This window comes from Cucumis melo, chromosome 4 (genome assembly GCF_025177605.1).
Source record: "Cucumis melo cultivar AY chromosome 4, USDA_Cmelo_AY_1.0, whole genome shotgun sequence".
NCBI lineage: Eukaryota > Viridiplantae > Streptophyta > Magnoliopsida > Cucurbitales > Cucurbitaceae > Cucumis > Cucumis melo.
This window is the reverse complement of record NC_066860.1, coordinates 21,444,101-21,459,321: the sequence shown is the minus strand read 5'-3', so window position 1 is coordinate 21,459,321 and position 15,221 is coordinate 21,444,101. Positions and strand designations below refer to the sequence as shown.

Genomic DNA, 15,221 nt, shown 5'->3' with positions numbered 1-15,221 from the left:
TGATTGTTTAGAAGAAAAATTACACATGTTCTTGTGGTCAGCGTTGATACTACCTACACGATCATGTATCATACCCCTACACTATCATGTATCATTTTCTATATGATCGTGCATCATGATCGTTTAGAAAAGGAATTACACGCGTGCGTGTGATAGATTTCTCATGTGTTGACTAGGACAATTTTGATAGTTGGCCTGTGGGTTTTTTTTGTTTCCAAAGTTATTTTATGCAATATAAATATTTTGTCGTTTTGTTATGCTTTTGAGAAAAAGAAAAAAAACAAATATTAAAACAATTAAATAATAAATAAAAAGAGAGAGAGAAAAAAAAAGAAAGGGACAGCGTCAAAATCACTCAGGCAAAATCAGGTAATGCAGAGACAACCCAAGTTAAATTAGAAAAAGAAAATAAACCTTTAAAACGATGGCCCATTCATTCTTTTTCTTTTCTTAGTTTTTCTTTTTCTAAATAATAATTTTTCTTTTTGAAAATATTTCACAAATTTATTATAATAAAACGTTTAACGGTCAAAGAATTAATTCGTAAAAAATACATATGCTCATTTGCCTATCTCCTCCTTCCTTCCAAAACTTGAGTGTCCTTAGGGCCTAAAACCATTAGCCAACCAATAGGTATACGAAGAGCCTCCACATTCTAAATTTATCAATGTGAGAATGCTTTTAGAGAATAAAATAATATATTATTTTTTTTTTACAAAATTTTCACCCAAGAATATCGAAATAGAATAGTTGGTAAACTTATCATTGTTTATTTATTTTTGTTTGCAGGTGAGAGATATAAGTTTTGAAAGCTTGAGGTTTTAAATAGTAATTTAATAGGACGAGTTTTATCCTAATATGATAGAAAAAAGAAAAATAAATTACAAAATAAGATGAGACAGAAAAAAATGAACTAAAATGTAAAATAGGTGAAGAGTCATCCTCACTGAATAGGTGGAGTGTCCTCAAGTAATGCTTGCTTTTCTTTTGGTCTATTGCTATTCTTTCTAATGTTCTGTATAAAAAAGGATACTTTGTTTAAATCTTATTTTACTGATTTTATCTTCATCAACTAATTTTCAGATGTTTTCTTTACAACATTAAAATCTTAGTAACCACTTAATAAATAAAATAAAAAATTATTCTCTTTTAAAATACAAGAGCCCCTTTTATTTTCATATTTATAAATTTACTTTTATTTAGTCATATATGTTTAAGTAAAAGAAACTTAAGTCAAAGTGAGTATGGCTTGAATTAAACAATGACTATAGGGATTTTAGAAAAGAAATAAATGATGAATTTGAAGAGATGGACTTCGATGACTATGAACATGAACTTTTCTCAATTACATTCACTCAGACATGGACGTAATATATAGTATTTAGGAACATGGTCTTTAGCTTAACCAATATTTATTATATGATTGATATAATTAGTAATTTAAAATATAAAATACTCATTCAACAATAGACAGGTGGATAGATCAATTTTGTGTGACCATGTCAGCTACGCACATGTAATGTTTCAATATAGGTACATGTTTGACCTTTTTCGACCTGATTACATATGAGAATGTTGTACCCTCAATGTTACGTTATGTTACAAATTATTTGAGAGTCATACAAAACGGTCGTGGATAGTTTGCACAATTTCTATAAGAAAGATCAAGATATATAACAAACAATTAGTCCCTTTTATATGCTTGTACATTGATTAGTGGCATCATCCTAATAGAGTGATCAGGAAGTTTGGTTTAAAGTAAGATGTTCTATCATATCATAGAAGATTTATTGCAATGGGGATTCAATTAAGGAATTTAACAGAGATCTAACTCAGGAATACAACCATTAGAATAACAATATTATGAGGCTCTACATCACTTGGCTTGGAGCTAGAGTAGTTGTGGGTCAACTAGTACATATTTAAATATTGTCTAATTATTTTTAATATAAATTCATTTTAATATTTTATAAATTATTTTTAACAATTCACAAAGATTGAACAACATTGGATTTCTTGATGTTGTTGATGATCCACAACAAGTTCTTAATATATGTATTGATAATGAGAGGTACATAAAGAATATACATTATATGTATGATGTGCCCTATGTTCCTACACCAGTCCAAAGGAGACGTGTTCAAGTACAAGAGCCTAATTTGTTGAAGCTGACCATCGTGTGGTAGAAGTGCTTTATGTGACACAGACACAGAGTGAGACTGATTATGTGTCACGCCCTACCCCAAATGTCACTTCTTACGACCAGATGGGGGCATGCCACCTAGACACTCATTGCATATCTCGCCGTGAGATGACGTTTTGAACGCTTAGTAAGCGGAACAACTTCTTTCACCCGTCTCATAGCAAAACTTTTACTCTGGACTTTAGAGACTTTCACAAACTTATCGCAGCGAAAAAAACATCCTTTAGATCTTACTTCGTCGCCCAGTCTTTTCAACACTTCGCACGAATCTTACTACTAAGCGACAAGTACAAGTAATAATGCAGCAGAAAATACGTAACTTTTCTTTATTAACTTAACACTTCAAAAAGTTCATACACTTTTACAAATTAAATTCCTTTCTTAATGAATACAAAATTGAAATTTAAGTTCTAATCCAATTTCCTTCCTCCACTAGGATACTTCTCTTCTCCTCAAGGTGTTTAAGAGTATAAGAACCTCATTTTCATCATTCTCCCTGATTGTTTAGCAACCATTTTAGGGACAATCTTTAGGGCTTCATTTCCCTGGCTCAGCTCCTCCACTCATCATCTTCGGCCCTTGGCACCCCTTAGAACTATGTTGTAGCCCTTAGCGTTAAATAGTGAAGTTCTTACCTACTGACTCCTTAAACGCAACCTGGAAAGACATGACTTTGCTCGCCGCACAAGTTTACATAGAAATCCACCTTTCCCTCCTTTATTTGGCTTCCACACCTGACCACCATTCCTTACTTGGCTTCAATGCTTGACAACCTGGGGAGGAGAAACTTAAAACGAAAGTCCAAGACTTAGTGAGTGACAGGGTTTAAAAAGTACCTTTCTTTTTGGGAATAACAGTTTCATACTATTAACAATATTCAACATAGTTCAGAATCATAAACACAAGTTTTCATCGGATTAGATACAACACAACAATATCAAATAATTCCGTGCATTTCAATCATCAAGGCATCACTATTTGCCACAAGGATATGGGATTTTCTCTCATTTACATCTAATCGCATAGACTTGGGATGCACTTCACCAACGTCTAACGATTGAATCGAGATTTCTACCAGCGTCTTGTAACATTCATTCTTTTCTCAGACTTGAGATTCGCTTTCACCAGCATCTCATAGCCTAGGCCTGGGATTCACTTCACCAGCATTTACCCGCTTAGACCTAGGATTTACTTTCACCAATGTCTCGCATTAAACCTGCGATTTCCACTGGTGTCTTGCGATTACTCAATTGCACCACACATCACACAATTGTCTCAATAATAATCAAGAAACGCAATAGTTCAACAACTTACTTCCAACACATGAGTTTACAGTAAAACACAATATCATACAATAACATCTCGCTCAATGACCTTTTCAACACTCAAAGTCTTCTCTTAACAATTTCTTAGAACGAATTGCATTTTCTCTTCCTTTTTTTTGGTATGTGGTCTATTATTTATAGTGACATTTCACCTCCATGGGTCCTTTCCGTGCTTTACACATGTCACTTCATCGCTTCGTCACAGCCAACCCAAGCTCGACACATAAGCCAGTTGTCACATCACGTTAGATATTTTCCTTGGGACATCAACCTTATCTTCTTGGAACACATTCGCCCGACCCTCTTCTCGGGAAGCAACATATATTTAATTTCTTTAGGGAGTCGTCTAATCTTTTCAACAAAACATATTTGGTTGTTACTAAACAATGTTATCAACTTTTATGTTCTTACTTGACTCTGATTGTTGTCATTTTGTTGTTACAATATTGCATCTTGTGCATTTTGTTTAAATATCTGTGACCTGACGAATCATTCAATTTTTTTTTCATTATCTATTAGATTTACATCCAATAAAGTTTGTTCCAAGAAATGTTAATAACTTTATTTGTTACTTGTTACTTGTGCTCAAATTATAGCTTTGAGTCCAAATAAGTACATAACCTCTTTTTTTTTTTTTTTTTTTTTTTTTTTGAACTGATGGAAGAAATATTAGCATTATTGTTTTTGAAATTTGGTTTGAAATTCTAAATTTAGAATATAGATACATAATTATTTTACAAAGTTGAACTTGTATAATTCAAAACTAAGTTAGAATTTATGTTTTGTATGTGAGTTTATTCTATCACGTACATTATATATATAAGTTTTTCTTAACCTCACATACTATAAAAACTTGCATTTATATATCATGCTTACTTTTTATTTTGTAAAGTCAACACCTAATATATTAGGTAAGTGGGTAAAGTGGAAAGCCCTATACCAAATACAAAAGTTCTTTGACCCAAACATACACAATGCAACTAATAATGCGCAATTAATCCTTAATTTATTTAATTATTATGTTATAATTTGGTTGGTCACCTAACAATTTCCTAAGAAGAAAACAACCCAATGTGACCTAAAAGGAAGCTGCTTAGAAGACAATGGAGAGATCTTGACATGGCTTGCACTTGAGGTTTAGCTTACTTGTTTTCTGCCATCTCAACAACTACATACATATGTTCAAACAATATCTATTTTTTGTTTTTTTCCAAACAAATAAGTATAAGAATGAACTATCTTTTAATCATAACTCAATGAATAAATGTGAAAAAAAGAAAATAAAGAAAAAGGGATTAACGCAATGATAGTTGATATATCCACACTTCACTACTACAAATTTGAGTTTCAACGACACTAGTAATCAAATTATTGTGTCGTTAAAAGTAAAAAAGAGTGGGGTGGAAGAAAAATGTGTCGTTAAAACTAACAAATGCAGACTTTTTAACGACACATTTTTTGCGTTGTTATTTAATGTTTCTTGACAAAATATTTGCGTCGCTAATTAACGACAAAATTTATGTGTCATTAAAAACTTATTCAAATAAAAAAATAATTTTATTAATTCTTGACACAATTTTCCTTGACAAAAATATTGCGTCGCTAATTAACGACATAATTAAAGTGTCATTAAAAGGTTATTCAAATTTTAGTAAAAAAAAAAATATTTCTTGACACAAATTACAAGTGTCAAAAAAAAGCCCTAACTTCACCATTCGCGCCGCCTCCCTGCCTTCGACGCCGTCTCTCTCAATCCAATCTCCGCCGTCGTCTCCCTCCGTCCTCCACCACTCGCATACCTTAGCCGTCGTTTCCGTCCGCCACCCACCTCTCAAAGTCGTCCGACCTCAGCCGTTCTCTCCCTCCCATCCACCATCGTTGCTGTTTTCTCCCTCCACCAACCGATCGAGCTCAGCCGTATAAGCCTTCCACCATCGTCGCCGATTTCTCCCTCCACCACCCGATCGATCGTTGCCGTTTTCTCCCTCCATCATCCCCCGCTCGCATCTGATTTCCGGCCGCCGACGTCGTCTCTCTCAATCCAAAAACTGAGCGGTTTATGTTCATATTTTTTATAAGCTGGCTTCTGATGGATGTGTTTTTCGTATTGGATGCAAGTCTCATTTTAGTTGGTTTAACGTTTGCAGGGAAAAGACATACTTGACATAAATCATCCTGTTGGCCCCTTTGGAACTAAGGTTGGTGTAGTTGCTTGTTTTGTCGTTTTTAGAATTAACTTCGATGCTTTATCTTTTATTCAAAGTTTCATCCCATGTAGATATCAAGGCATCGCAAAATTAATTAATTTGTAAGTTAGTGGTTGTTTTCTTTGTGAGACAGCACCTTTCTCATTCACATATACATAATTATAAATTTGTGTATAAAAGGAAGCAAAGGTAAATTATAAGGTTGTGTATAGAGCATAATATTATCCCGCAAATTAAAAATGCCAATCCTCTATCAACTTCTTCGTAATCCCACACTCAACTCTAAGGTAAATTATAATAATTTTAACAATTCTTCTTCTTCTTCTTCTTCTTATTCTTCTTCTTATTCTTCTTCTTCCCCTTCTTCTTAGTTACCTTTCTCTTATGGCTGCAATTTTTGTTTTTCATCGTTGTTTTTTTTTTGGATTTCTTCAAAATCTATTGACACCCTTTTCTAATTAATGCAATTTTCAATAGCTGAGTTTAGAGTGCGAGTAACATCCGATCACATGGACCAAAATTCGTAGTGGGTTTGGTCTAGCTAGGAGCTCGGTTTTGACTTGTGTTTGTTTTGTGTGAAACTAAAACTAAGTGGTTCGGCTGAGGTTTGTTGTATAGATATTCTGTTTAAGATCGAGTCAATCGATTAGTTATGATCATGTTTTCTAACCTTCTTTCTTATTAAAATCTCTTGTAGTCATGGTTGATATCAATAATCTCGTTCAGAAAATGAAGAAAAGATTGTAGCTCTTAGGATATTCACGACAATATATATATATATGTATGCACATATTTGGCAATACTTGGGTTAGGTAATTGAACTTTTGATATCAAGATTGGCAAAATGATCAACATAGCTCAACAAACACACTTCCTATGTGCCACATATTATTAAAATAAAAAGACCTTTAGCCTTAAGATTTGTATTTCCACGAGATGGAACAGAAAAGTTCTGCTTATGGATAATTTTTTGCTGTGACCACTCTTTCATTCCTTGTTCCCAACTCTCCTGTGAAGAAAACAAACATTTCTAAATACGTGGAGGGGATTATTTAACTGTACCATAATAACAAATTTACAAAATAAATTTATAATGTTAGTGTAGTACATTTTTCATTTGTCAGGAACCACAAAGTTCACACTTTACACATATTAGATTTAATATTTCCAATTTAGTCACACCATTACACACAAATAGATTTAATATTTTCGATTTAGTCACGCCATTAATTGAAAGGGAATAATTATATTTTAAAAGAATTTCAATAGAAGTACGTTTGATCCCTCTCTTTTCACCTCATTTAGGAAGATAACTCTGTAGATTGAAAAGTTGTTTGTTGAAATAATCTTATTATATCTTGCTGGTCTGAAAATGTAGCAAGGATGGCCACATCGATTGAGGCCCTAGGTGTCGAACCTTGGCTTTGTGCTTTGGCTGGAAGCTTTCTCCTTGGTCTTTCAAAGTTGGAATATAAGGTGCATGAAGTAAGGTTCTCCTAATCTTTGAACAACCAACATTGGAAGAAGAGAATCCATAACATTATAAGGGCAAACAAAACTAAAGTTCGAGACTTTTGTAAATTTTGCCTATAGCCTTAGAGATATGGGAGTTCAAGAAGAGGTGTGTACTTTGGGAAAGAATGGTTATGTTGGATACAAATAAGAGGTGATACTTCTTGAACGTAATCATATCGAATTAAACCCTTTGAAGAAAGCAGACTAAAGGAACACCTTGTACTTTCTAGGAACCTTTGGTATGCAAAACCTTTTTTCATAAATCCAAAAGAAGATAGGTTTTTTCCCTCTCTCTCCCTACCTCCCTCTCACTCCCTCCTTCTCCCTCCCTCTCCCTCCCTTCCTCCCTCCCTTCCTCTCTCCCTCCCTCCCTCTCCCCGAAACCACAATATAATAAACATAGCTAACTGACAATGCACTTGAAGTGGAATTTCAAACTCTCAGAATCTTGGTTTTAAGGAGACTGAAAACAAACATGATAATAAGGTTCATCCTCTCTTCGATTTCCCTGTAGCTGTGCTACTTTCATCCTCATTCCTAGAACGCTCCTTTTTGCTGGTTCGTTTCCATCATTCTCTTTTCTCCCATTGGCATTTTTTATGCTGAAAGTTAAGTTCATATATGATTACTACACGATGTTTATCATATACGTTTACTTTTAAATATTGAAAATTGACTTTCTTCTTTATCCTAGCACTTGCAAATGATAGAGATAAGAGAGAAGAATGTTGCCACCTTGAGTAGTAATAGTTAGCCTGAGTAATTGATAATTAAGATCTCGTTTTTTCCTCTTTTTCATTTGGGTTTTTCTGCTCTTTGATAACTATGTTCTGCATAAGTTAAAGGTGTTCAAGTAGGTTATGTTATGATGCCAATGTTGTTCTCTTTCAATATGCCATTGATGTTCTCTTTCGGCTCATATCTCTAATTATGCATGCTATTGTAATATGAAGATACATATTTTAAAAAGATCTTCAACTCCCAGAATTAGATTTAAGAGAAGTTGGCCCGAATGACTCAAATACTTTTGCTTGATTTATTTAATTTTCTTGTGACTGGAATTAGGTTACACAAACATGAAAGTTGATGAAAGTAGATGTGGTTATTGATGATCTAATCTTTTCTTGGCAGCCCGAACATCTTCTGGTTTAGATCACTTTTAAGTTGCAAAGCATCCTTAGCATTTGGTTCCGACTACCCGGTAAGCTTCTTTGGAATGTTAAGGCTTCCTTGTGACTGGAATTAGGTTACACAAACATGTTAAGGCTTCCTTGGAATGCAGGGTGTTTGGTTGCATTAGATCATCACTCATATTTAGTGGATCAATTGTGGTTGTCATCATTCTTATTTTGGCTTCATCCTTTGGGTCTGTTATTTTGTTTTCTATGATCCAAGTTCGAAGATTATGCTAAAGCTTTGTCACAGATTCATTGTATTTTGGTTTAATGTGTTATTGAATTTACCATCACCAAAAAGGCGAAAATTTACTTGGTTGTTACATTTGTCAAAGATCTTGAGATGGATATGGTTTTTCTGCTTATCTGGTGTTCAAAAGGGTGTATAGTAATATGATAGCTTGGTTCCTAGCTATAAACTGAAATATTCTCGGTTTAAACTTGTATAGTTAACTTAACCATCACTTATTAACCGTATGAACTACGCTAATACGGGGTTTTGTTTTCAGTTTTAAATTTACCCCTCTACTTCTTTGGGAACTTTCTTTTTATAGTTTCTTATAGTTTCCCAGCATCCAAGGAAACTCTAATTTTCCATCCAAGAGAAAGTAACTGCCAAGATCATGCTCATCAGCTCATGCATTAGACACATTTTTTTATTTGATGTTATATTGAACTTACCATCTTGGAAACTAATGTGATTGATGCATGCAAAGATTATCTTCTCTTCTGTATGAAGAATAAGACTATTGAAACTTTTCTAAACTTTGGTGCTTCAGTGTGAACTTTTCATAGTATTCTAAAATGCGTGTTTTATTTTTCCTTTCATTTTTAAAAGTAAGATGGCAATATGTAAATGTATAATTGCTATCTTTTAACTTCCTCGCGCTTCATAATCTCATTTAATCTTCCATGTCCAGCTCGTGTTGTGGCGTTTCAGCATTATTCTCGCTATTTTCTTGTTACCTACAGTCCATTTGACTCGTTTTATTTACATATGGTACTGTGTCTTAAGATTCGAGTTATCGAGTTTTGAATGGTGTTAGTATATTGTCCTGGTTAAGGTTCAATTAGTAAATTCTCGGTGAGTATCGAGACTTTGATCCCTTTCGAGTTTATTGTTGATGTGGTTTTCGGTCCAACTTTTAAACTTTTGTTGTGTTTAGGTTCGTATTATAAGAATGAGGTTTGAGATGGTTTCAGAGTAAATGATAGCTCCGGTAAACTCTTTGAGCATTGTTTTGTGTAACTTAGAAAATGTTATTGGGTCTTAGACGTGGGTATCGATTTAAGTTTATGATTTATGATTGATTTGAGATGGTTGAAAGTCAAAAGAGGTTTTTTTTTTGTCATTGTGCTCTCAAAGAATTTGTTTTTGGAAACTCAATCTCGAGTTTTGAGTTTCTTTATTATCTAATGTGGAAGCTGAATGATAATTACACTTGATTTTAATAAATGTACTGTTCTTTTCTGTGAAAAATATAATTTCTCTTTAACCTTTCAAGAACCGTACTCTTTGATATGCATATGAGACAATGATTGTGTAACTTACGTTGTTTGATATGCATTCTTAGGGCTTTCGACATTTCGAACAAGAAGAAGCCTGTTTGGAGGATAATCAAGGTATGAGGAATGGGGATTTAGTAGAAGAAATAGGTAAACATACTTTATGTTTTGCAACTGTATCATGGGTATTTTGTTCTTTTTCTCTGATGGATAGTGTCCGAAGCAAGGTGGCATTGTGGAGTGCGGGTATTATGTGATGCGATTCATGCGGGATATAATATTGTCAAGCAACAGGACAATCATTGAAGTAGTAAGTATTTCATTTTACCTTTTTGAACTACTTATGTTATGTACAATTGTTGCATATTAAATCATTTTTAAATGATGAATAGATGGAAGGATCAACCTCAACATACTCACAGGACGATTTAGATGTCGTAAGAACGGAGTGGGCTGAATTCGTTAACAAATATATTTTCTGTTCCCAATCTCAAAGGTAAAATTTGTAAACGAGACAACTTTATATGAATTTTTGTGTGGATTTTATTACAACACGTGTTGTTGCGTCGACTATCCTGCAGTTATGGTAGTCATTGAAATGCTATTTTGTTGATTTTTAGACATATGTTTGAGGAATCATGTTGACATGTACTCTGGATCTCTGTTCATAGTTGTGTTGACTATCCTGCAGTTATGGTAGTCATTGATAAGCTAGCTATTTTGTTGGTTCTGCTTACACATGTTTTACGAATAAAATGTAGTTTTATTCGTAGCATAGGTGTTTGTGGAATGGAGGAGGCATGTTGTAAGTTTAGGTTTATTAATGACCTTGGAAGTGGGGAGCGGGACGGTGGGAGTGCTAAGTTCATGTTTAAGCTCAACTTTGACTTTAGAAGGGGTGAGGGAGTGGGAAATTGGGGGGGGGGGGGGGGGGAGATACATTTATGTTTAATAATGACCTTGGAAGGAGGGAGTGAGTTGCTAAGGTTAGAAATGACTTGGGGGGGGCGGGGGGTTGGGACTAGGGGTACGTTTATGCTTAAGTTGTTCTTTGATGCAAACTGAAACATTGTTGGGTCTGTAAAGAATGAATCAAAACAAATTATTGCATTACTTATATATTATGCTTATGCTTATGAAGTTGGTGTTTTTATTTCTCTTTTGCTTCCCTTATGAATCTTTTACTAAGAAACTTGGTTGTATGACTTGGGTGGGAGGGGAGTGATACATTTATTTTTGATAATGACCTTGGAAGGAGTGAGTGAGATGCTAAGTTAATGTTTAAGTTTATAAATGACTTTGAAGGGGGGCTAAGGATACGTGTATGCTTAAGTTTTAAATTTAAATCAGAATATTGTTAGGTCTTTAAAGATTGAATTGAAACATATTTATTTGATTCTCTGTTTATGCTTATGCTTATGCTTATGTAGTCGGTGTTTTTCTTTTATCTTTTGTGTTCTTTATGGGTCTTTTATAAAGAACCTTGGTTGTATGAACTTTGGACGTTTATGTTAAAAAGTTCCTATTTGGAATGTACTTAATGTTTATGCTTATGCTTATGCATTTTCCGTAATGAAAGTTGACTAAGGTTCATTTTCTTCAACTTTGTAGGTAATTGAAGAATAGATGGATCATGGTATCGATCAAGTTCATTCCTACATTAGTTTGATTAGATTAGGTCGTACATATATTACAGTTAATTTATCTTTTGGATTATTGGAAAACCTTTACCGACAATGTAATTTACATTTTTTATTATCAATATAAATATCTTTCCAAACAAATGTGCATAATGTTAAAATGTAGTAATTAATTATTTTGAAGGAAGAAATATATGACAGGAAATACGTGCTGCGAAAAAGAATAATAACGACACCAAACATGTGTCGACATATAAGCCTTTAGTAAACAGCAACAGTGTCGTCAAAGCACATTTCTTGGCAAAAACTATGTGTAACGAAACATTTACAATGACAATATATTAGTGTCGTTATAAAGGTATTAATGATAATATATTCGGGTCGAGGTATAGATAACGGTGACACATTTGAAGTGTCAATATAAGGGTATTAATGACAATATATTCGTGTCGAGGTATAGATAACGATGACACATTTAAAGCGTCAATAAAATGGTATTAATGACAATATATTCGTGTCGAGGTATAGATAACGGTGACACAATTAAAGCGTCAATGTAAGAGTATTAATGACAGTATATTAGTGTCGAGATATAGATAACGGTGACACTTGATTTACGTCAATGTAAGTGTATTAATGACAATATATTTGTGTCAATGTATAGATAACGATGACACAATTACAGCGTCAATGTAAGAGTATTAATGACAGTATATTAGTGTCGAGGTATAGATAACGGCGACATTTGATTTGCGTCAATGTAAGTGTATTAATGACAATATATTTTTGTCAAGGTATAGATAACGGTGACACATAATTTGCGTCAATGTAAGAGTATTAATGACACTATATTGGTGTCGTTTTATAGATGACAGCGACATATTTATTGCGTCAAGGTGAAGGTATTAATGACACAATTTTAGTGTCATCGAATCATATTTAACGACACATTTTCCAAAGTGTCGTTAAAGAGCTTTTCTTGACAGTGGCTTCAATGACGCGAAAAGTGTGTCGTTGAAACTCTTTATGACACATATTTTGCGTCGTTGAAACCCAAAGTTGTAGTAGTGCTTCCTCTTATATTAGAAGGATAGGTTGCATTACTATAACTATCTGTGTTAAAAATTATAAAAGAGTATTAAAAAACAAATAACCATAATTTATTAAAATTCGATATAATGAAACGAGTTTTAATCGATTATTATTTGGTACAGTAATAAATAGAAATTAATTGAGATATGATCTGTTAAAAAAATTAAGAGGCCAAATAATAAATTTAATTCATGACCTACTTAAGTTTTAATTGTATTATATAAATTTTACACACAAAAGTATTTTTGAAAAATTGATATCATTTTCAAATGTAGAGATAAAAGTTGATTCTTTTCCTTCATTAAATTTAACAAATAATACGAGTTTGAAAAGAGAGCCTGTTTGACCTGTTTCTAGAATGTTTGGAAACAAAATTAACTATATAATATAATTGAATTTAACTTTGTTCTACTAATTGCCTTAAACTTTTGAAAAAGTAAAATATACACATAGTAAATAGCTAAAGCTTCTAGAAGTTTAATACATTAGTTTTTGTTTTCTCGTTTTCCATTTATCACATATTTGCTTTTAGATGATTGCATATGTTTCTTTCTTTCTTTCTTTCTTTCTTTCTTTCTTTTTATTTTCTTTCTGTGGAACCCAAATGATGCTTTAAAGGAAAAGAAAAAGCAAATTTGTTTCATTATTTTGTCGTTTGCCCTCTGCATCAATGCTTCCATGGTTGTTGATTGCAAAGTCAAATGTTTAAAAAAGGAACAATGTTGATCTTAACATATATTATATTATATCTTTGTTTCCAATTCTTCACCTCTCCCTCTACGTTTGTTGATATATATTATAATCTAATAATTTAGGAATTGGGTGGCATACATATGTTTAATAGTTTGGTTTGGTGGTACAGTTTTAAAATGTAATTTCATATTGAATTCTACCGTTCAAAAGTTGTTGAAAAGCTTACAAGGCTTTTATTTTGAAAATCTTATGTTTTCTTTAATACGTAAGACTATTAGACAAAGTTAAACAGGAAAAAAGGTTTGAGTTTGGTATGGTTTTGAAATAGCAATTTTAGATCTTAAGTACTTGTTTGGAGTGTTTACTTAAGTTTTGAAGTCTAAGTTCAAGTTGGGAATCACTTTGGGCTTTTGACCCATGATTATAAGGACTCAAGAAAAATAGAAATTTATTTTAGATAAATGACAAACTTTTATTTAAATTAATAAAATAGCAAAAATTGAAAAATATAGAAAGAAAATTACTGGAACAATATCTTTAAATGCTCTTACTAAGTAAAAAAATCGAATCCTAAATACAATTATTCAAGAAACCACAAATACCCTATAATTAAAATCAAACTCCCAACACACATTTAACACCTATCACTATCAAAGCTTCACATAATTTCTACAACTGTTTCATATCTTATTCAAATCGTACGCGTTCAGACATTCAAACGTTAAGGTAGAAACGATTGGAGCTACCTCACAATTTTGTCCCCTTCAAACCCTTTAAAGTCTTCATTCAAGGGATTTTCTTCTTGTCGGCTCCTCCGACTAGAGACTCATGTGTCAAACAACCCACTGTAAACCCCAAGAAGAACCACGACTGAAAAACAGAACACCCACGATGAAACTCACCGTGAAACTCGTCAAAAACGCCGCTCGACTCTTCTATCCTCTTGCTTGCGGCTATACTCGTGAAAGTCGACTAAATCCGACTCCAACAAACACCGAAACATCAAAATTCGCTGCAAACCCACGACCAACATCGGATGTCATAAACGCTGCTAAAAAAAGCTCGTCATTGCTTATGTCGAAACTCCGACGTCTTCCTCTTCGTCGACCACACTTTTCTCCTCTCTTGTTTGCAAGAAAAACTTTTTCTCTCTCACTGTGTTTGTCTCTTGCATCGACTGCCCCATCTTTCTCAATCTCCTTCTTTTCTTTTCTCAAATAAAACCTAAAAGAAGAATATCCAAATAATTACAAAAATTTCATTGAGGCATAATTACAATTCTAAAATTTAAATTCAAATTGTTATTAAAATTATATATTATGAATTATTTAATAAATTGTTTAAAATATTAAAAAACACTGAAAATCTTGTATTTACATTTGACATTTTTTTAGGGGAGGATCTAAAATTTAAATTCAAATTGTTATTGAAAATATATATTGTGTATTATTTAATAAATTATTTAAAATATAGTCGATCTAAAAAATTAATTAATAAATCTTAAATGCAAATTGTTATTAAAAAGGAGTCTTGTAAAAAATATAGCAAAGCGGCAAAATATTTACACCGTATAGAACAATTCCGAAAATGGAAAAAGATCATAGACCTGCAATGAAAAATATCAAAAATGTCCCGTCAACCACATCGTCAACAACGCACGTAATATATTTGGTACACGATCGTTTAGATTTGGTTGTTTAGATTGGGTAGCCATATCTAAACGATTTATTTTTTCAATTCTATTGTTTAATTTAGTTATAGATCGTTTAGATTTGGAGATCTACACGATTTTTTTTTTCAAAATTTGGTAAACGATCGTTTAGATTTGGCTAAACAAAAACTTTCAAGATTCTTTTGGTACACAA

The 15,221-nt window shown here is 32.8% G+C and overlaps 1 long non-coding RNA gene across 1 annotated transcript; it reads left to right on the top strand.

The window, feature by feature from the left end:
* Positions 1-10,143: 10,143 nt before the first annotated feature.
* LOC127149043 (uncharacterized) lies at positions 10,144-11,666 on the top strand. The gene is made up of 3 exons (XR_007820266.1): positions 10,144-10,241; positions 10,324-10,427; positions 11,543-11,666. It is a non-coding gene; the product is annotated as an uncharacterized LOC127149043 (long non-coding RNA).
* Positions 11,667-15,221: the final 3,555 nt, after the last annotated feature.